The 21,103-nt window shown below is 43.0% G+C and overlaps 1 protein-coding gene across 4 annotated transcripts in view; it reads left to right on the forward strand.

The window, feature by feature from the left end:
* Nucleotides 1-21,103, forward strand: part of tenm2a (teneurin transmembrane protein 2a) — a 199,958-nt gene that overhangs the window by 14,888 nt on the left and 163,967 nt on the right. For all 4 annotated transcript variants that reach the window (XM_047584604.1, XM_047584605.1, XM_047584606.1 and 1 more), the window contains exon 2: nt 14,236-14,310. The gene's annotated coding sequence lies outside the window, so the exon portion shown is untranslated. The remainder of the gene's footprint in view (nt 1-14,235; nt 14,311-21,103) is intronic.

Raw genomic sequence — 21,103 nt, forward strand, 5'->3', positions numbered from 1 at the left:
GCGAATGGGTTTCTTTGATGTACCGCTACTGCAACAGTCTAGCCTTACTTGAAGGCATTTCCGGTATTACTTTGCTCAAGCAAAGACACAGCAAAATGGCTACGGTAAATCAGTGCAGGATGAAATTTCCGGACCCCGCGTTCACCTTTGGCAAGCGGATCTCACTCTGGGTAAGCCGAACTAGAGCAACACTAGCCCAGTAGGCTGGAGTCGGAGAGTGATTTTTGAGAGCATTCTCCATTACACAGTTACAGCACTGGTGCAGCCGTGATAACAATGTGCCCTGAATCCGATTTATGTTCTTATTTATTCTATGTGCCCCTCAATTGCCTGACAGTTATTCAGGCTATGAGAAAAAAAAAAAAGAAAAAAAAAAAGTAATTGGTAACAATGTACGTGCAGACATTCTTTTCCTTTTCCCTCTTCAGTAACATGTCTTCGGTGCAGCAAGGCATAGCTGCGGTTGATATGCATAATCGCACCTTTTGGAGATGGGTGAGAGAGAACTGTTTTCAAAAGCTCCTTCCTGACGAATGGGGAAGGTTCCACGACAATCAGCCTATTAATTCTGCATTAATGAGCGATAAACTACAAAAAAAAAATAAAAAAATATAAGCTAAGAGGTGTTTTTGTGGTGGGAATGGGGTGCAAAGTGTTTCAGGTTCTGCATGACTAAAGAAGGAAGAAGTAACTGGCAGAAAACTGCTTCTTGCGTTTACAACATCCTTGATCATCTATAGGGACCAGACAATTCTCCGCGGCAAATACTAAAAGCTGTAATGTTGGGCGATGTTGCATAAATGTTTCAGAATCGCGGCGCTTGTTATGGGCTAGACTGAGCCTCGGTGGACCAATTTAGACAGCCTTATAATGGCATCTCTAATGCTCCAGTCTACATGAAAATAAACAAGTCTGTAAAAAGGCATATTAAATGCATGGTATTATTGCTTATTGCCAAAGAAGCAAATTGATCTTTTTATGACATTCAATTTATAAAGCAAGGTGATAGCTTCTTTACAGCAGTTGCCTTAAACAAACTAGCTGGCTGCGTTTTTTTTTTTTTTTTTATTACCCTTCATGTTGGGAGTGTGCGGAGAATTCTTAAGGCGATCCGATTGGCTGCACCTGGTCTGAATGCGAGCGTGTGCAGGTGTGAGCGGGTGCCTTGCATGTGTGCGAGTATATTTGTGTACGTGGGAGATTGTGTGTGATCTTTGCCCGTGAAGTATGGCAGATTCCCTGATCCACCAGGTTAAGCAGGGCTTTGGCTCTCGGCTGCTGACCTGTCTGGACTGTTACACATAAACGGACTACATTCGGAGTACTGTATGGAAAGCTGATTTCAGCTGCGTTTACTCAGTGTAGACCTTCCACATTACAGCTGTGTACAGATGTTGCCTTAGCCGCAGCAGTGCACACACACATGCGGTCACAAAGGCTGCAGATGGATAACTGAAATTATTTTTCCATATTTCTCTGCGCTGATATAAAGCTGATCCTTTTCAATCTGTTGTCGGTGACTTTAGCTCCCGTCCAAATATCGCATCTCCTCTGTTTTTCTAGCCATCTTACCCAGAGCTCAGGCTTGATGTGACCCCCTACACACACCGCGAGTGCCAAAGAGGATCAGCGCTCAGATCCACTCAGATTACCACCTTCTTTGTCGCTCCGTCTCCCTCCTGGTTTTCGGCCCTCCCTCCTTTACTCTCCCGTACTTTTAGCCGCAAATGGCCACACCGTCCAGAAGTTACGGTTGGACAAGGACAAACAGTACAACAGGAACACACACAGCAAGGCAGACACCGCTGCAGGGCCGCATAACATTTGAGGGGCAGGATAATGTCAGCTGACCAAGGCCTTGGTGGCTCCCAGTCATCCATGGCTGCCAAATTCACTAACATCAGCTCCACTACACAGTAATAGGACAAAGGCAGCCTGTTTTTTTTTTTCCTGTAGCTTTTAATAGGGCAGCTCTCTGTGTGAGAGAATCAAAGACCGACAAAGAGTGGAGGAGGAGCATGGTAAGCATCAATGGGACTTTGTGTCTTTTTAGTGACTTGAAGGGAAACACCAGAAGGTAGCATTGCAGTTGTTGTACGAGGCTTCAAAGATGACAGAACCCTGGCGGTGGTGGTGCTTGGCGATATGGCAACACATTTTTGCCACAATAGGTTTCCTTTTTTTTTAAGTCACTCAGTATCAATAGAAATTATTCATGGCTAGCAGCGGGAAGCTGGACCAGCTGCTCCAGGCATAACACACCCTGGATCTCTGAACCAACATGCTGTGGAGTTGGATTGTGGGTAATGTAGGAGCCAGGTTTTACCAAGGAAGAATAAATTGTGGAATAACATAGACAATTGTCATGTTTCCATAATTTACTTGATACAGAGTGAAATAATGGAAGTAGTATGCAGTAGAAAAGTTTTATTTAAATTATATATAAAAACAAATGAGTTAAATTAATTTATAAAGCTTCTGTAAATACATTTGGGGAGCACGTCATGTTGTTGTCGTAAGGTCCTTAAGGTGACCAGTAGAATCAGCATTTGTGAACAATTCCAACTTTACCAGTTTGTAGTAGTAGCCTAGGCATTTTCACAGTTTTTCTTCTTCGAGGGTCCTTTTCATTTTTGGTTCATGACCTCTACTTCTTTTGCTCTGTTTATTACAGCCATCTGTGGCACAGTCTATTCCACCACTTTCAGAAAACACTCGACAGCCAGTAGTATTCTTTCCAAACCGGCCCACGAAAACAAATCTAATAATAAAAAAAAAAAAAGGCATTTTCTTTTTTGTAACGTTTCAAAAGTTTGCTTCACGTGGTTATTAGATCGCGTTACTTGATCGGGGCTAACATCGTGTCTGTCCCGTCCAGTTCTGCTACATCAGCTTCCATCATTTGTTTTAACTGCCCATAATGAGCAGTGGGAGTTGAATGAGTGTAACGCTAAATCAATGCGGTCCACTCTGAATTCTGTATTTTTGGCATCAGAAACAAATACATGAGTTGCGCTCTGTCATTTTTGAAAGCAATCTATGGTTGCCTTTGAAAAGCACCGGCACACTTGATGTACGGTGGGGTAGAGGGTGCAGCGATTAGTAATCACACAGTTTCTGCAAGATTCTGTGAGAGATTTGCAGTGTGTTCCTGGGAATGAGTCTAATTACAGGTGCAGCGTGTTTAGCAAACGCAACCAAGCTTAGTGCATGTGTACTTTTTTTTAATAACTGTTTGATTAGAAACAGCTCCTGTTTCTGTGTAACAATTGGCTTTCTATATAAATCAATGGCATATTAACCTTTCTGCTTTTCTTATTCCTTCGCAGTCGTTGCATCCATATTGTTGAAGCTTGTGTCCCTACAGCGTGCCTCTTTTCCTATGTCTCAGGCTAAACGATGCAAATATGTACCTCCTGCCTTCCTTTTTCTACCCTCTAGGCATTCCTGCTGTCACTGCAAACCCCTCTCCTTTAACATCATACCCCTGACATCCTACACACGTACACACATATACATTCACACTTATCTTGTGACAGCATGCAGCATAGTCACTAAAAATACACTGTGATTTCCATTGCATCATAAACCGTCATGGTATACACTGGAATTTGGCATTTTTGGTCGAACTGTTCCTTAGGATATGCTGCACTGGGGGGGGGGGGTAAATAAATAATAAATAAATAAATAAAACGTGATTGACACATGTACTGGTGCACACGCACTAAAAAATCACACCGCGTTCACTTGGCCATTGTTACTTCACTCCCAGTCATCCTCCCACACAGCAGGGCAGCCAGCCCCTTGACACCGTTCCATTTAGCCCACACTCCTGCCGGAGGATTCAGCTAATAACTCACATAGCCTGAATACAGCCATAGCATGAAACAATTGCTTTCAAGAAGAAACAGGGGAATCAGGGGAAAAGAGAGAAAGCGTAACCTTGAGAGAGGATGATGCTTTTTAACACCAGCCAAAGCCCTTGCACTGAAGGCGACGCGGTGAAGAATAAATAGATAAATAAATATCACCAGAATTTGTTAATGAGTCTCGCAGCTGAAATGAAGTCGCACGCTCATCGCCATTCAAGGCCTTTCCCTTGTCCATGCTGGAAAAAAGAAGAGGGGAATATATATACACACACACACACACACATACATACATATAGGCATATATGCTCTCAGTGTGTCGGATATTGGATGGCTCCCCCAATAGGGAGAGGATTACCTGAAGCAACTGGGGACATTTAAGAGGCGCTCACAGTCCGTCTGTATCCCCCACCAAACACATAATTTGCTTCATTACAAAACATAGCAAAACGGTGGCTATTGACTGCACGTTACCAGAAAATTAGGCCTCCAGCAAAGAGCAGCCCTCTGATCAATGGATATTAAACAGACACAAAAGATGTTTGCAGGCAAATGACATGAGATCACCACCATTTGTTTTCTGTTTTTTTTTTTCGTTCCAACTACGTGTTTAATAAGTTAAATAGTCTATGGTAGTCTTCCAGCGTTCAGTTTTCCTGTCTTCCCAGCGTATCATGGTCCGTGAAGTCGGTAGAACATCTTATGCATCACTATTAATTAAAAGAACTAAGAAAAGAAACCCCAATAAATACCATTGCTGTTTGTTTTATGTGTTTTTCAGATAACAAATATAGATGATTTCATTTCATACAAATATATTACCAGCGCCGGAGTATGCTTTAATTAGAAAAAAATTATAAATAAACACGTGAACTATCGATATCACACCTTCAGAATCAAGGATGTATAATCCAGCTGAGCGTAGCCATCCCAGATATTTGTTGGAGAATAACGAAAGGCATCATGGGAAATATAGGAAATCAGTAATCTGAAGCTGGAGCAAAGTGAGGGTGGTCGAGAGAAAGCAGGTACAACAGAAATGATATGGTTTAATCATAAATTAACTTGAGGAATGTCACAGAGGAAAAAAAAAATCTCCTTAACAATGTGATAGGAAATCTGCAACTCCTGTTTCATTTCCTCATTGTTTAGATCTCTAGATTACTTCCTTGCTATATTGCAGTGTGCAGCTCCTTATCCTGCATCCTTCCCAATTAAACCCACTGCTGTTGTCTCTGTGACAGTGCTGAGCATAGTGATAATAACATGCGTATTGTGGTTCACAGTAAGAACAAAGTTCATGTTGCAGCGAAGAGTTGTATTTCCAGTTTTTCTGCTAAGATAGGAGAATAATTTCAAACAGAGTTTCTGCACTACTGTATTTATTAGCTGCAGTTGTAACGGCCTTTGTTTGTTAAATACTATGTGCAGTAAAATACGGAATTCTATAAACAAAACTCATGGCTGGAATAACCTTAGTTCAAAATGCAGAAAATATTGCCCTTGTGCAGAACCATGCATTCAATAAAAGTAATAATAATAGAGAAAATTGTTTTCCAGGGCTTTTAGCATAATGGAAATTGAACAAAAGTCCTGGTAAGACCTTATGTGTCTGATTTGTAGAAGATATTATGAGAAGGGCAGTTTCATTTCAGGATTTAATAACACAGCGCATAGAGCTAAATATTTTAGAGGTTGGTGACTGAATAGAAGTATGTAAAGTGAACAGAGGACAATATGAGCATAGACATTATTCCAACCCTAATATAATCCTGTAAAGTCCAAACATATCAAGGTAATCAAGTCTGAGGCTTTGTGTGGAATTGACATTTTTCAGTGACTCAGAAATATAAGGGCACCGAGCTACAAAATGCGAGCCGCTTCTCGGGATGTACCGCGATGCGTGTAAGGATAAATCTGTGCCCGCCTCTGTGTGTGTTCACGCGTGTGCCGTGTGGACGCACACGCGTGTGTCTTGGGGCAGCAAGTTTCTTCAGCACCGACGAGTCTGCTTGAACGGAGGGATCTCATTTGAGGAGACGCGATTTGAGGAGTGATCAGGGAATTCCTCCAACACCGTGCTCCTATAAATCATGTCTTTAATCAGCCTGAAACTCCCTCCCAGCGCACAGCTGACAAACACATACACAGACACACATCATTACAATGCAAAAAAAAAAAAAAAAACTGCTGCAGGCTGGCGGAGCGTGACGGCGTCACATAGCGGGGTAAACGAAGGGAGCGAACCAAAGATAAAAGTAGTGAGTGAATGAAGGGAAAGTGAGGGAGACAGAGTGGAAGAGACATAGTTTACACAGGTTGGCAGAGTCAGTGCTGAGCCAAGCAGTGCCATATTGGTAATTGGATCGGAGAGTCTTTGGGGAAGAGAATGGACACTTGGGAGGAGGAGGAGGAGGGGGGTCTCCTGAGTCTGTCAGCCAAGAGCAACTATGGTCTATATTACACACTCATTGAGATGATAGAATTCAACACCAAGCCCAAACAAGACCCAAACCTAATCACTATCACAGCAGCCCTTTTCAGTTATACATATAAGGTCTTTGCTGTGGGGCACTTTAATCTGATATACATGGAAATGAAATGTCTGCACGCTATAGCGGAATCTATATTAATAACATCACTCTCGCACATGTTCAGCCTGAATGAGGGAGATAGAAAGAGATAGAGTTGTCCGATAGTTGTATTACAGTAATACCTCGGTTTAATGGATGTCTGGTTTTGGAACAAGGCTGTGCTCAGTCCAATTGAGATTGTGTTGTGTTGAAGGGATGAGGTGCGCCCCCTCATAAATCCTCTCCCAGATGAGATTGGGGTTCACGACGAGGGAATGAGCGGACAGCAAGAAAGACAGAATGATGCTCGCAAATCCAGCTGAGGATTTTGCTCTTGTGTGTGTGTGTGTGTGTGTGTGTGTGATGGCAAATCGTAGATGTGGGCTCTGTTAATCCTCCAGTCAGCCGCGGTGCCATCTATGTGACACACACACTTACTTACCCATACCTACACGGAGGAAGAGCTAATGTTTCTCAGACGCAGCTCTTTGGAGGACGATGTTATTTGTTCTCTCTTTCCCCTCTAGCTCTATTACTCACACAGTTTTTTTTTTTTTTTTTGCAAACACACACACACACAGAGAAACATCTTATAACACAATGTCACTCTCTGGCCCTATTTTCTGGATGTAGATGGGCAGGGGGAAAAAAAAGGCAGAAAGAGAGAGATGATGCAAGGAATGAAGCCGGAGGGAGGAGGAAACAGCTGGAGGTGAAAAAGGTCAGCCAGTCAGTGGTTCTGCTATAAATTATAAAGCTGCTGTTGGATGCTTAGGATGATCTTATAGCATAATAAGAAGCAAGAGAGACAGATGAGGAAGGAAGAAAAGGTGTTAGGAATGGGAGACTAGGCAGACAGACAAGAGAGCAGAGATGACAAGCAGGAGGGCAGGAGCAAAAAAAAGGAAAAGGAAAAGAAAGAAAATCTCGGAGATGCTGCGGGAGGCAAAGGCAGTCATCTTGAGCAGAGGCTGATGATTTTATTGGGTTCTTCTGGGGCCTGCGGGAGAGGGGAAGGGTCAGGTTGCCCATGTGTAAACAGCAGATGTGAAAAGCCGCCTGCACGCGCCACCACCCCGGGCTCCAGCGAGCTGCACAGTCAAGGACTCGTCGCGTGTTCGCTGCTCCCGAAACCCTCGCCCATCTGCTGCTGCTTTAGCCCCATAAGCTAAAGTCCATGTAAAGACATTGACGGTGACAGCTACCCCGAGCCTTTAGGATTCAGGTGCGATTAAAACAAGTGTCGCTTCCATTAGGTTTTACACACTAGTCAGCAGTACGACGAGCAGGCCCGGGCACGCTCCCGCTCATTAGCAGTGTGGACTCTGTACTGGCAGGGCCTTAATTGTTTTTCCTCTTTAACTGAGCAACTTCATCAATAATCATTAGAAGGTGTTCAGGCGGGTGGGGCGCTTCTTAACGTTGTCACAGGCAGGACAAAACACGGACGCGTGTAAATTGTCTTTGATTTCTTATTTTAGGAGAAATCCCGGTACAGTATCAGTGATAAAGAAGACTAAACGTGGATGATTACTCAGGGGGAAGTTGTAAAGAGAACAACAACAACAAAAAAAAAATATCTCCAGTTGGATGTATGGATTTTATTTTGGCACGGAACTGACCACTTTTCCAGCTGCCGCGGCGTACCATTCGGTTTTGTCAGGCGTGTTTGCCTGTGCGGCAGAGATATGTTTTTCCGTGCGGCGCATTCTCCTTGCTTACCGTCGGTGACATTTCCGTTGTACATTTGGGAGCATGCTGAGTTCTGTAAAGGTTGTCATAGCAAAGTCTCAGGCAATGTCTCCCTCCGTCTCAGTCACTCGCGGCCTCTCCCTTTTCCCTTCTTCCTTTATCAGCCACTCTGTCTTGTTTTGCCAGTCGTTTAGTTCAGGTGTTTTCTCTCTATCTTAGCCCGTCTCTTGACTTTCTGCCTGTGTAATAACATGTCACCATTATACACCCACACCGCTCTTCTCAGAGACCTATAGTGAGTGGAGTCATTACAATAGACGTGCATGGGGAACATTCTGTGCTGCTTTGCAACTCCTCATCAGCTTCACGCCAGCACCAGTGCTTCAGGTTCATTTATTTAAGCTCAAATTTATTTCTTCTCCTTTGCTTCCTGTGACATTGTTTTCCGCGCATTTGTGACATCAAACTCGGCCGGTCTTTCTTACGCCGCGCCCTCTCTCTACCCCCAGCCACCATTCTGTCTCCCTCTGTTAGGGCTGATCTAGCTTTTGTTTCGTTCTCCGCGCTTCTCTCCTCCCCGTTCTGTCATCTGTTGCTGATAGTTGTGCCGTATTAGAGGAAGCCAGCCCTGGGGCAGCCTATTTGTATGGGCTGTGTGCTCTCAAAGCCCGCGGAGCTGACAGAAAAGCTTTACAGCAAAACACATTGTGTGTTTGCCTCCGCACTTACACACAAATCACTCTCGTTCATTTACTTTCCCTGTCCTGGGGAGATGTCGCAGCGCTGGGGGAAAGTTTGCATGGCCTCCCCTGGCAAGGCCCGAGTTCTGACTGTGTGTGCGTGCGTGTGTGTATTTGTGTGCTAAACCCAACAAGTGAGCATGTTAAGAATAGCTACGGGGAACGAATGTTTTTTTGGTCCCTGTAGGCATGCGTGAGACATAAACAGAGAGGGGAGCAGAGCTGTGAGCGAGCCGACTGAGGACTTCAGTGGAAAAACACAGAAATTAGAAAACTATAACCAAAGAGTCATATCCTAGCCAGTAGAAAATGAACATGAAGGAAGCAGTTATTATATTTTTTAATTAAACTATATGAACAAAATCTGAAAGACAGAGAGGAAACAGCGGGGGTGAAATAACCTGGGATATGAGGTTGATAATTCAGTGACATTTTAATTATTAGATTCCTGGTGAATTTTGCAATTAGGTACATAGATTTTCTTTTTTTTTCATTTTTTTTTTTTTTATCAAGCTTATGTCATCATGCCATCTCTTCATAAACAATTAACTTCCCACGTGTTGCTCTGGTGTTTCATAGTTGTGGAAAAAGACAAAGAATGTGGCATTTTCAAAACTTAGCCCCAAACCACCCCAACCCCCCCTACCTACCTCTGCGTCTAATCATGCTTTCCTTGTCTCTTTGGCATTTGTGTTACGGTGAGTGAGTGACAGTGAATAGATGTGGATCTGGAGTAGTAATTAAATCAAGGTCTGCTGCTGTTAAACATGGGGCGTCCTGGGGTGACAGAGCTTATTGACAAAAATCTACGCAAATGTCAACTGCCCCTTTCCATTCCAATTTTATGTTATTTGCCAGTGTCATTGCGCTAAATGGCTCATTTGGGGCTGTGGAGTCAAAGGGAAAGGCGGTCACTGCCTTCACAGTGAGCGACTACAGTGAGGACCGAGCACATCTTTTACTTTCAGAAATGATGACGTTTCTCAAGTCCTGTACCCTTCCCAGACGGTCTCCCTCTTTTGACCTGTCCGATCTGCACTGTTGGTGCGATTGGCCCTTTGCTCTCCTGTGGCTACTCACCATCATAAAAGAGGGAAAGAGCGAGAAAAACAGTATTGCTAGGTCTGGAGAAAGGTAGAAACTGAATTGTCTGAATTTACATGACCAAAGCTGCACGGATGCGGTGGCCAAAAACCAGCATCAATTGTCAGCATCCGCCAGTGACACATGACAAAAAATGCAGCAACAAAATGCCCACTGCCCGTCAAAGCGGGGTGCTGAGTTAGCACTTCGCCCGCCGCCAAAGTTGCCCCCGTGAGATTTCTAAGGTGTCCGCAGAGAATTGTGTTGGCCTGACAGTTCCTTAAACACACAATAACATTCAGGACACAGTCATGCTGGGCATGTAAGGAACTCAAGCGAGCACAGGTAATGCAAAAAATATGCAGCTTCATTCGTTTTCTTTTTTTTTTTTTTTTTTGTATTGGCAATAAAAGAAATAAATCACCGCTGAACCACACAGGGAAAAATTAACATTCAATTTCCCACAAAATCAGCTTTTGACACTGTTCAGAATGAACTGTGCATCAGTGGCATCAAGGTTAAAACCGTGTTGTTCCTTTTTATGCTCCTAACTCTCTGAAACATTATACGTACAGTAACGAGCAAAGTAAAGCGGAGAGGGGAAGAGGAACCGGAGAGAGACGAAAATAGGAAAAAAGAAAAGGACACTTATTGCTGTGATCCTTATGAGTTAGTCTTAATTGGCAAAATGAGGAGAAGAAGGAATTAATGGAGAACAGAGTGCACACTGCCTGTTGCCATGGAAATGAAAAATAAGTTGAAGAGATGCAGTCAAAGTTGGGTCGCTGGATGACATTCACCATATCTCAAGTTTAGAGGATAGAAATGAGAAAATTAAAAAAAAAAGGTATTTAGTATCCATCTGACCAGTTGTTCAAGGCAATGGATAAAATTGAATATACAGTGGGGGAAATAAGTATTTGATCCCCTGCTGAATTTGTAAGTTTGCCCACTTCCATAGAAATGATCAGACTCTGGTTTTTATGGTTGTTTACTGGTTATGGGTATAGACAGAATATCAATCGAAAATGTATAAAAAACACACAATCTAAAAGTTATAAATTGTTATGTATTTTATTAAGGGAAATAAGTATTTGATCCCCAAGCACAACACAAGTCAGTACTTTGTAGCGAAACCTTTGTTGGCAAGCACAGCGATGAGACGTTTCTTGTAGTTGGTTACCAGGTTTGCACACAGCGCAGGAGGGATTTTGGCCCATTCATCTTTACAGACAGTCTCTAAATCCTTCAAGTTTCTTGGCTGCCTCTTGGAAACTCGGAGCTTCAGCTCCCTCCACAGGTTTTCGATCGGTTAAGGTCTGGAGACTGACTAGGCCACTCCATGACCTTAATATGCTTCTTCTTGAGCCACTCCTTTGTTGTCCTGGCAGTATGTTTTGGGTCATTGTCATGTTGGAAAACCCACCCACGAGGCATCTTCAGTGTTCTTGCTGAGGAAAGAAGGTTTTTGTCCAAGATGTTACAGTACATGGCTGCATTCATTGGCCCCATAATGCGGTGAAGTTGCCCTGTACCCTTTGCTGAAAAACAGCCCCAAAACATGATGTTTCCACCTCCATGCTTAACCGTGGGTATGGTGTTCTTTGGGTCATACTCACGTTTTTTCATCCTCCAAACACGGCGGGTCGAGTTAATGCCAAATAGCTCAACTTTGGTTTCGTCAGACCACAGCACTTTCTCCCAAGCCTTCTCTGAGTCATTTAGATGTTCACTGGCAAACTTAAGGCGGGCCTGTACATGTGCCTTCTTGAGCAGGGGGACCTTGCGGGCACTGCAAGAGTTCAATCCATAACGGCGCAGTGTGTTGCCAACTGTTTTCTTGGTGACGGAGGTCCCAACTGCTTCCAGATCATTAACAAGCTCCTGCCGTGTTGTTTTAGGCTGCTCCCTCACCTTTCTCATCATCATCCTCACTCCATGAGGCAAGATTTTGCGGGAGCTCCAGACCGAGGACAGTTGATGGTCCTTTTATGGGTCTTCCACTTGCGAATAATGGCACCAATAGTTGTCACCTTCTCACCAAGCCTTTTGCTGATGGTTTTGTAACCTATACCAGCCTTGTGCAGGTCTACAATCTTGTCCCTGACATCTTTTGACAGCTCTTTGGTCTTGCCCATGGTGCTGTAGAAGTTGGAATGTAAGAAACTGATTCTTAGAGAAGGTGTGCTTTATATACATGACGAGTTAAGATCAGAGTATTGGTAAATAGTTGACTGAGCACAGCAGTGTGCCACATGCGCACCAGCCAATCTGTAGGAGCCTGAATTCTAAGTGAATTGTTGGGGATCAAATACTTATTTCCCTTAATAAAATACATAACAATTTATAACTTTTAGATTGTGTGTTTTTTATGCATTTTCGATTGATATTCTGTCTATACCCATAACCAGTAAACAACCATAAAAACCAGAGTCTGATCATTTCTATGGAAGTGGGCAAACTTACAAATTCAGCAGGGGATTAAATACTTATTTCCCCCACTGTATGAAGAGGAAGAGCAATAATCACGAAAACATGGAGTGACCCCCAAAACAAGGCCACATCATTGTTAATAATTCTCAGTTGGCAGGACGCTGCTGCTGGTAATACATCTAAAAAACTGTCCAATTACTTCTTGGCAGGGTTCAGCAACTATAGTTTATTTGTACTGTTTAATTGAATAAAATATGGTACGTTTGTTAATTTAGCATTCAAGGTTTCAATAAAATAAATTCAAACCTGAATCTTTTAAACAAGCATGTTCACATGCGCCTGCTCTTATTACTGTTCTGGATCTAGACTATATATGTAGAAAATCATACTTTACTGTACACTGCTCAAAATAATTAAAGGAACACTTTTAAATTGGAGTGTAGCATTAAGTTGAGCTTCTACGGTGTTGATCTGGTCACTTTAGTAGAAGAGGGGGGTATTAATCAGTTTCAGCTGGTTTAGTGTTTAGTGATAAAATTAACAACGGGTGCACTGGAGAGGCAACACTGAGATGACCCATGAAACAGGAATGGATTTACAGGTGGAGGCCACTGACATTTTCCCCTCCTCGTCTTTTCTGCTTGTTTTTCACCAGTTTCACATTTGGCAACGATCAGTGTCTCCACTGGTAGTGTGAGGCGATACTTGGACCCTACAGAGGTTGCACAGTTAGTCCAACTCCTCCGGGGTGGCCCATCAATACTTTCCATTGTTAGTAGGTTTACTGTGTCTCCCAGCACAGTCTCAAGATCATGGAGGAGATTGCAGGCACTTGCTCTAGGAGAGCTGGACGGGCCGTAGAGCAGGGCCGGTATCTCTGGTCCAAGGAGGAACAGGAGAACACTAGCCACTAGCCATAGCCCTACTAAATGACCACTAGATGAGCACTAGCCGCTAGCCGAAGCCTTACTAAATGACCGCCAGCAGCCCAAAGGTGTGAATGTTTCTGACCAAACAATCACAAACATACTTCATGAGGGTGGCCTGAGGGCCCGACATCCTCTAGTGGGTCACTGCCCAGTGAGCACAGGCCAGGCACCGTGGAGCCTGATTGGTATTAGTCATAGACACTAAAATTGACAAGTCCGCCACTGGCACCCTGTGCTTTTCACACGAGGTTCAACCTGAGCACATGTGACAGAGGTGAAAGGGTCTCGAGAAGCCGCGGACAACGTTATGCTTCCTGTAACATCATACCGTATGACCAGTTTGGTGGCGATTGCCTAAAGGCTACAGAGTAGCATCCTGACTGCCATTAGGTATTGGGACGAAATCCTTGGAGCCAGTGTCAGACCCTAAGCTGGTGCAGCGGGTCCTTGGTTTTACCTGGTGCACAACAATGCCCAGGCTCAAGTGGCTAGCCTCACTTAAATCCAATAAAACACCTGTGGGACAATACGTTTTGGTCTGTCCGACGGTGCCAGGTTGCACCTCAGACTGTCCATGAGCTCGGTGATGCTCTGGGATCAGGGAGGAGATACCAGAGGACACCATCTGCTGTCTCATTAGGATCATACCCCGACATTGTCAGGCATGCATACAAGCACATGGGGGCATACAAACTACTGAGTACCCGTTGGACTGGCCTGCCACATAATTTTGAATTCGAAGTTGAAAATATAGCCCTCTGTAGGTTGATAATTTTCATTACCATCAAACAATTCGGCATACTTTTGCTCCTAACACGTTGCCTAGTCCCTACATATGTAGACATATGGCATGATTTTTCCCCCATTGAGATCTGATGTGTTTTCAAAGTCTTCCTTTAATTTTTTTTTTTAACAGTGTAAATGCTGAGGGTGCACTGCTGCTGCAGAGAAGACTCATTCTGGAGGCATACAGTAACCTATCCCTCATAAGGTAAATACCTTGGTTAAATAAGTATAAGCTTAGAAATTGTAGGTCATTAGGTGTGAGTTCACAAAAAAAAAAAACTGCTCTGCAATTGCTGTGCTGACATCAATGAACAATGAACCAACCTGGTGGAAAAAGGCTCTCGGTTTCGGAATAACAACCTAGGTGTGAAAGCACCGTAAGAGTAAATCTTCTGAAAACCCTACAGTCATGCTAGCAGCTCTGTGAGATTTCGTGAGCCCTTAGATTCATCTGGGCGTTTCTTGGCTGCTGAGTCTCAGATTGACAACCACTGTTTCAAGACACTGAAAGGCAACGTTTCTTGATCAAGTGCCCCTGAGCCTTTACTGCGCAAGAAGTCAATACTAGAACTTAAATGATGATTTTGAAGTCAGAAATCAATGTTAAAGAATTATGTAATTTGATCTTTAAGACAGCCAATACACATTTCTGGTCGTTTGATACAAGCATCTTCCACATCACTTTAAAAATTTCCTCCTTGCAATATGGCTTCATTGTTGTCAGCGCTTTTCCTGAAATGAAATGCATCATTACAGAATTACACACATGAACAAAAAACACAAACAATATTTCACCAATGAAATTATATTTAGAAAATAAATCACTGTATTTATTCTCTACATCGATCATGTATCTATCTTATCTATATTTATTTAGTATTCTTGATACAGTTTTCTTAAAAGGGAGTATAACTAGAATAATTTTCATGTCCACCCTTTTTTTCTTGTGGATGACAGATGGAATTTTACTGGGACGATACTGCTCTTTTCACAACTCCGTGGAGAAAAGCCCGACCATAGTTCACAGAAGAGTCTTTTCAGCAGCTATTTTCCTGGATGGGTTTTATTGCTCTACCACTTTAAAATACTTTAATTGGATTGGATTCAAGTCAGTGAATATACTTTGCCAATTCCTTTTTTTCTTCTTCTCCTTCTCTACAAAACTCTGGTGTGAGTGTTGCAGTGTGTTTGAGATCATTGTCATGTCAGAAAAGTCCTCTCCCACCAAACTTTTTTTTTTCCTTTCCGCATGTCATTACACGTATTTCCTTTGTAAGCCATTTAACCGAAAAACCCACAGCAGTGGTTTTGAAAAAAAACTGAATGCACACGACCTAAGGTTTTAGGTTTGACCATTAATAAAGCATCATCTCATCCATTATATTATAATTAGTTGGCTACATTTGTTAGCAAATAGTTCATAGTATAGCAAACCTAATGAACAATAACTGGTTCATCACCTCCCCTATTTTGCTGTTTGAGCTTCTGTTGCATCTTCAGACTTTTTTCTCAGAATAAGGGGCTGAAACCAATCTAAGGTGACATGTCTTGACACTGTTTAACTGCGGTCTCTAATATCTCATGAAAATCATAAATATCATCTGCAAGAGCTCCACGCTGGTTAAGTTGTAATAGAGCTCCCAAATGCAAAAGTCTGGCGGCTGTGCCAATAAATGATTAAAAAACAAGCGCATAAAGGGACTGCACTGTCTTGTACCTCGATCGAATTAATTTATAGATCCTACATGGAGTCAGCGAGGTGTTTCTCCATAATCAGCGGTGAAATATAACAAAACGCACTCAACTCATTTTGAAAAACAGTGAGAAAATCATTGGGAACAAAACAAAGACGCCTGTCTCACTGTTTGACAGAAATGTCTTAAATCGAGCTCGAACTGTGATCCCCATCTCCACCCGGAGTTCACAGATCTCCCTTCAGGCAAACGCGACAGACAACCAAAGATCAGGAGCAATCGTTACAAATACACATTTGTTCCATATGTGATTTCATTATGGGGTGTTTTTCAGTGCAGAGAAAAGCGAATGCTTCTGCGGGCAATTGGATGGGCCTGCAACACTCATAAAGCCGACCCAAATCATTTGATTGGCCCTGGATATCTTCATCAGAGCACATTCAGTCCCCAACAGAGCAACTCCAGATCAACTTTCCAGGGCAAACTGTGTCTGGGTGGAGGTAGTTCGGGTTGGCTCCTGGTTCAGTCAGATTATCGAGCAGTTGCGTAAGAATCTTTTAATGTTTGGTATTTGTTTTCTAGGGTCTTTTTTAATGCGTTTCTTATCTATATTTATTCTTCGACTTACTCCTAAATTGTATTGTGTTATGTTATATTATATTGTGTGTGTCGCTGTCACTGTTAATTACATATTTATCTGTCCGGCTGTTATGCCGCAACCAAATTGCCCATATGGGATCTTAATACAGGCTGAACTCAACTGACACATATTTTATTCATAATTTGACATGCTGTGACTCTAAGCAATTGTCACAGAATTAATGACAGATGTGTTATGAATAAAGATTATGAAAAGGAAGTTGCGTTACCATATTCCATTCATCATTATCAAAAAAGGCAATTAAGAAATGCAAGACATACTGTAGGTGACACTCGTTTGCCACGAAAAGTCATAGAACTAGCTTTTTGGCAACGGTCGACAGTTACGTAGACAATCAGCCAACATCTGCTAAGAAGCATTATTATTATTAATAAAAATAAAAAAAACATCATAAATAACATCACTGCACGACTTTTGCTGCCACTTGAAACGTGAGCTTTGCCCTTAAAAAGGTAAAACGTATCCAAAAAGGAAAAGGCAAGTGGCTGCGAAAGAAAGACACACACTCATATCACACGGAATGAAAACACGTAGCTTGAATGATAATGAGACGTTTTTTGCGAAGATCTGTTGCATTACAAAATAGTCTGTCCTTGGGAGAAAGAGTTGCATGGCAGGCTCTCTTTATGGCTGTTTGTGTTGTGCCAAAAGTGTTGAAGAACGAGGATGAATGAGATGCACAACGAGTGAAAGTTATCTCATCTCCTTACTTTCACAGTTCGTAAACCTGAGGCTCAGCAGATACGTTGTTTTTTTTCTTCCCCCTGTTGTGTTTGCCCTTGTTGCTTTATCTTGTTCCTCCTCACTTCTATTGTTTATCGTCTCTATTAACAAAAACTGAGGGTGTTCTAAAGAGCGGAGACGTTTATAAAAGGAATCCTATCAATTCAGCACGTTGTATCATGACTGATATCGGTATGATTGTCCACTCGATGCGTGTGGCTGCATATGCATGTCCGCACCGTAATGTCCTGATGTAAGTTCAGGCGTAACTTGCTGGCAGACCCCGACGTGAACTTTCAGCAACATCTAATGTTTTGAACTAGCAGCAACACAAGCGTGCGCACTCAGTGCTGCGGCCGCTCATTTGCATGACAAAGGCTTGGTTAATTATTTAAGGCGTCTTATTTGATCAATACAGGAGAGCTGTATCCGACTGCAGGGACAATCTGAGCCACTGGATTCTATAGGTCTTCATTATTCATGAGAAGCCAGGGAACAGGGAGGAAAGGAAGCGGGAGAAGAGAGGGAGCTAAAAGATAGAGAGCAACAACAAAGGTAGCGGGGTCTTGTTTCATGTGTATTAAAAGTTTTCCTTTTTTGGTGCTGATGAATATTTTAGAGGGTTTGAAACTTAGACGGGACCTCTGTACTGGTAGAGGTGAGAGCAGAGGGGAAGGGTTAGGTGGCGACACTGCTACTGTGGCAACTGCGGTTTGTCTTGGGGTGGGGGGTCACACCACACAGGCTGAGTGTTAAGTGTGCGTTTAAAATACTCCATTAGTCTCTCCCTATTTGATTTTTTTTTTTTTTTTACCTCTGTGTGGGTGTGCTGAAAAGTCCCTCATACAGTGGGGGAAATAAGTATTTGATCCCCTGCTGAATTTGTAAGTTTGCCCACTTCCATAGAAATGATCAGACTCTGGTTTTTATGGTTGTTTACTGGTTATGGGTATAGACAGAATATCAATCGAAAATGCATAAAAAACACACAATCTAAAAGTTATAAATTGTTATGTATTTTATTAAGGGAAATAAGTATTTGATCCCCAAGCACAACACAAGTCAGTACTTTGTAGCGAAACCTTTGTTGGCAAGCACAGCGATGAGACGTTTCTTGTAGTTGGTTACCAGGTTTGCACACAGCGCAGGAGGGATTTTGGCCCATTCATCTTTACAGACAGTCTCTAAATCCTTCAAGTTTCTTGGCTGCCTCTTGGAAACTCGGAGCTTCAGCTCCCTCCACAGGTTTTCGATCGGGTTAAGGTCTGGAGACTGACTAGGCCACTCCATGACCTTAATATGCTTCTTCTTGAGCCACTCCTTTGTTGTCCTGGCAGTATGTTTTGGGTCATTGTCATGTTGGAAAACCCACCCACGAGGCATCTTCAGTGTTCTTGCTGAGGAAAGAAGGTTTTTGTCCAAGATGTTACAGTACATGGCTGCATTCATTGGCCCCATAATGCGGTGAAGTTGCCCTGTACCCTTTGCTGAAAAACAGCCCCAAAACATGATGTTTCCACCTCCATGCTTAACCGTGGGTATGGTGTTCTTTGGGTCATACTCACGTTTTTTCATCCTCCAAACACGGCGGGTCGAGTTAATGCCAAATAGCTCAACTTTGGTTTCGTCAGACCACAGCACTTTCTCCCAAGCCTTCTCTGAGTCATTTAGATGTTCACTGGCAAACTTAAGGCGGGCCTGTACATGTGCCTTCTTGAGCAGGGGGACCTTGCGGGCACTGCAAGAGTTCAATCCATAACGGCGCAGTGTGTTGCCAACTGTTTTCTTGGTGACGGAGGTCCCAACTGCTTCCAGATCATTAACAAGCTCCTGCCGTGTTGTTTTAGGCTGCTCCCTCACCTTTCTCATCATCATCCTCACTCCATGAGGCAAGATTTTGCGGGGAGCTCCAGACCGAGGACAGTTGATGGTCCTTTTATGGGTCTTCCACTTGCGAATAATGGCACCAATAGTTGTCACCTTCTCACCAAGCCTTTTGCTGATGGTTTTGTAACCTATACCAGCCTTGTGCAGGTCTACAATCTTGTCCCTGACATCTTTTGACAGCTCTTTGGTCTTGCCCATGGTGCTGTAGAAGTTGGAATGTAAGAAACTGATTCTTAGAGAAGGTGTGCTTTATATACATGACGAGTTAAGATCAGGAGTATTGGTAAATAGTTGACTGAGCACAGCTGTGTGCCACATGCGCACCAGCCAATCTGTAGGAGCCTGAATTCTAAGTGAATTGTTGGGGATCAAATACTTATTTCCCTTAATAAAATACATAACAATTTATAACTTTTAGATTGTGTGTTTTTTATGCATTTTCGATTGATATTCTGTCTATACCCATAACCAGTAAACAACCATAAAAACCAGAGTCTGATCATTTCTATGGAAGTGGGCAAACTTACAAATTCAGCAGGGGATTAAATACTTATTTCCCCCACTGTAAGTGTGCAATTTTGTGACCGATATCATTTAAACACGTGCAGCTATTGCTCCGTTTTTCATTAGCATGCATGGGCAAACTTTGGGCAGAGTTTGTGTGTGTTATTTGCATGGAGATAATAAGGATTAGTCACAGGTACATGTCTGCGCTCCAGCACAGCCAGAGGGCGCTTTTCTAAAAATAGTAATAATCCCAAAGGAGCTGGAATCTGTGAGTGAATTCCATCTTCCATCCTCCAACCCCTCTGGCCAGGCCTGGAGGAGTCAGATGCAGAGGGCTGCCGGGCAAAGGCTGTGCATGCTTCAAGGAAATGTTTCACCAGCGTGCGTGTACTCTTAGAAACACGCAGGTCAGTGTAGACGTGTGTAGACGCACTATGCTGCAAGGAGAGCTAAACTTTACAGAGAGTAACCTAATGAAATACACACATACATACAAAAAAAAAAAATACACCTAGAAGTAAACATTCTCCCACAACAAAAACACATAATTGTTCCCTGGTTGAAAATCCATATATTTTTATTGACTTCTCCTCCGCTGCAACACGCAGCTCATTTGGATCTTGCTTCATCAGGGAATTTTTTATGCGGCCCTGATGCAGCTCAGTCTTTTGAAGAGTAGGCGAATTATGTCTCTGCATGGCGTGAAGAAGGCAAGAAGAGGACAGTGAGGGCAAACGGGAACTGAAAAGATTTAAGCGAAACCAAAAGTAGCACATGTTTCAGTTTCTGTGTCAAATCCTATATAACATCTTTAACCCTTTTTCGTAGGAAGAAGCAAATCTTATTCCACCGAGAGTTTTTTTTCCCTTCCTTTCTTTTTTTTTTTTTTTTTTTTTGCAGCTGTTAGGGAATGCAAAAACACTTTCCTGGAAAAGATTTTAAAAGGCAAAGGCCAGAGAGTGAGACTTCACCGGGTCATGTTTGGACTGGAACACCAGATGGTGGTCATCAGGTGAGATGCGCGGTGGGATTGTGGAGGATTGTGGGAGTGTTTGATAGAGGACTATATTTAGAGAGGAATCTTTTACTCACCTTTGTGACTTCTGCGGGGATGTCGCCCTTGTGCGTGCCCGATTTGTCTGTGTGTGTGTGCGCGTGCTTTGACCAAACATTCATAATTGGGCCGAGTAGCTCGTTAGACTTTGACTCAGCGCTGTCGTCATGCCAACCGACCACTTTTCTTTTGTGCCGATCCCATTTTGCGTAGAGATGGCAACCACAAGGAGATGCCTGACGCACGGCAAAATGCATCCATCATTAGTCGTCCTCAGTATGCATCTTTACCTTTTTGGGCTGATTTCTTTGTGCACTTCAGCAGACACAGTTTCTTTTGTTAGAGGAGCTTGGCACCTCTACAGTGTAGGTTACTGACTTCCAGTAAATGTGTCAGTGGCACGTGTGGTTTCCCGTGGGTGCATGTGTCTGCGTGGCACCCTTTTCTTTTTGAGCGCGAGCACGAACAACTA

The sequence above is a fragment of the Mugil cephalus genome, chromosome 5, assembly GCF_022458985.1.
Source record: "Mugil cephalus isolate CIBA_MC_2020 chromosome 5, CIBA_Mcephalus_1.1, whole genome shotgun sequence".
In the NCBI taxonomy this organism is placed as follows: domain Eukaryota; kingdom Metazoa; phylum Chordata; class Actinopteri; order Mugiliformes; family Mugilidae; genus Mugil; species Mugil cephalus.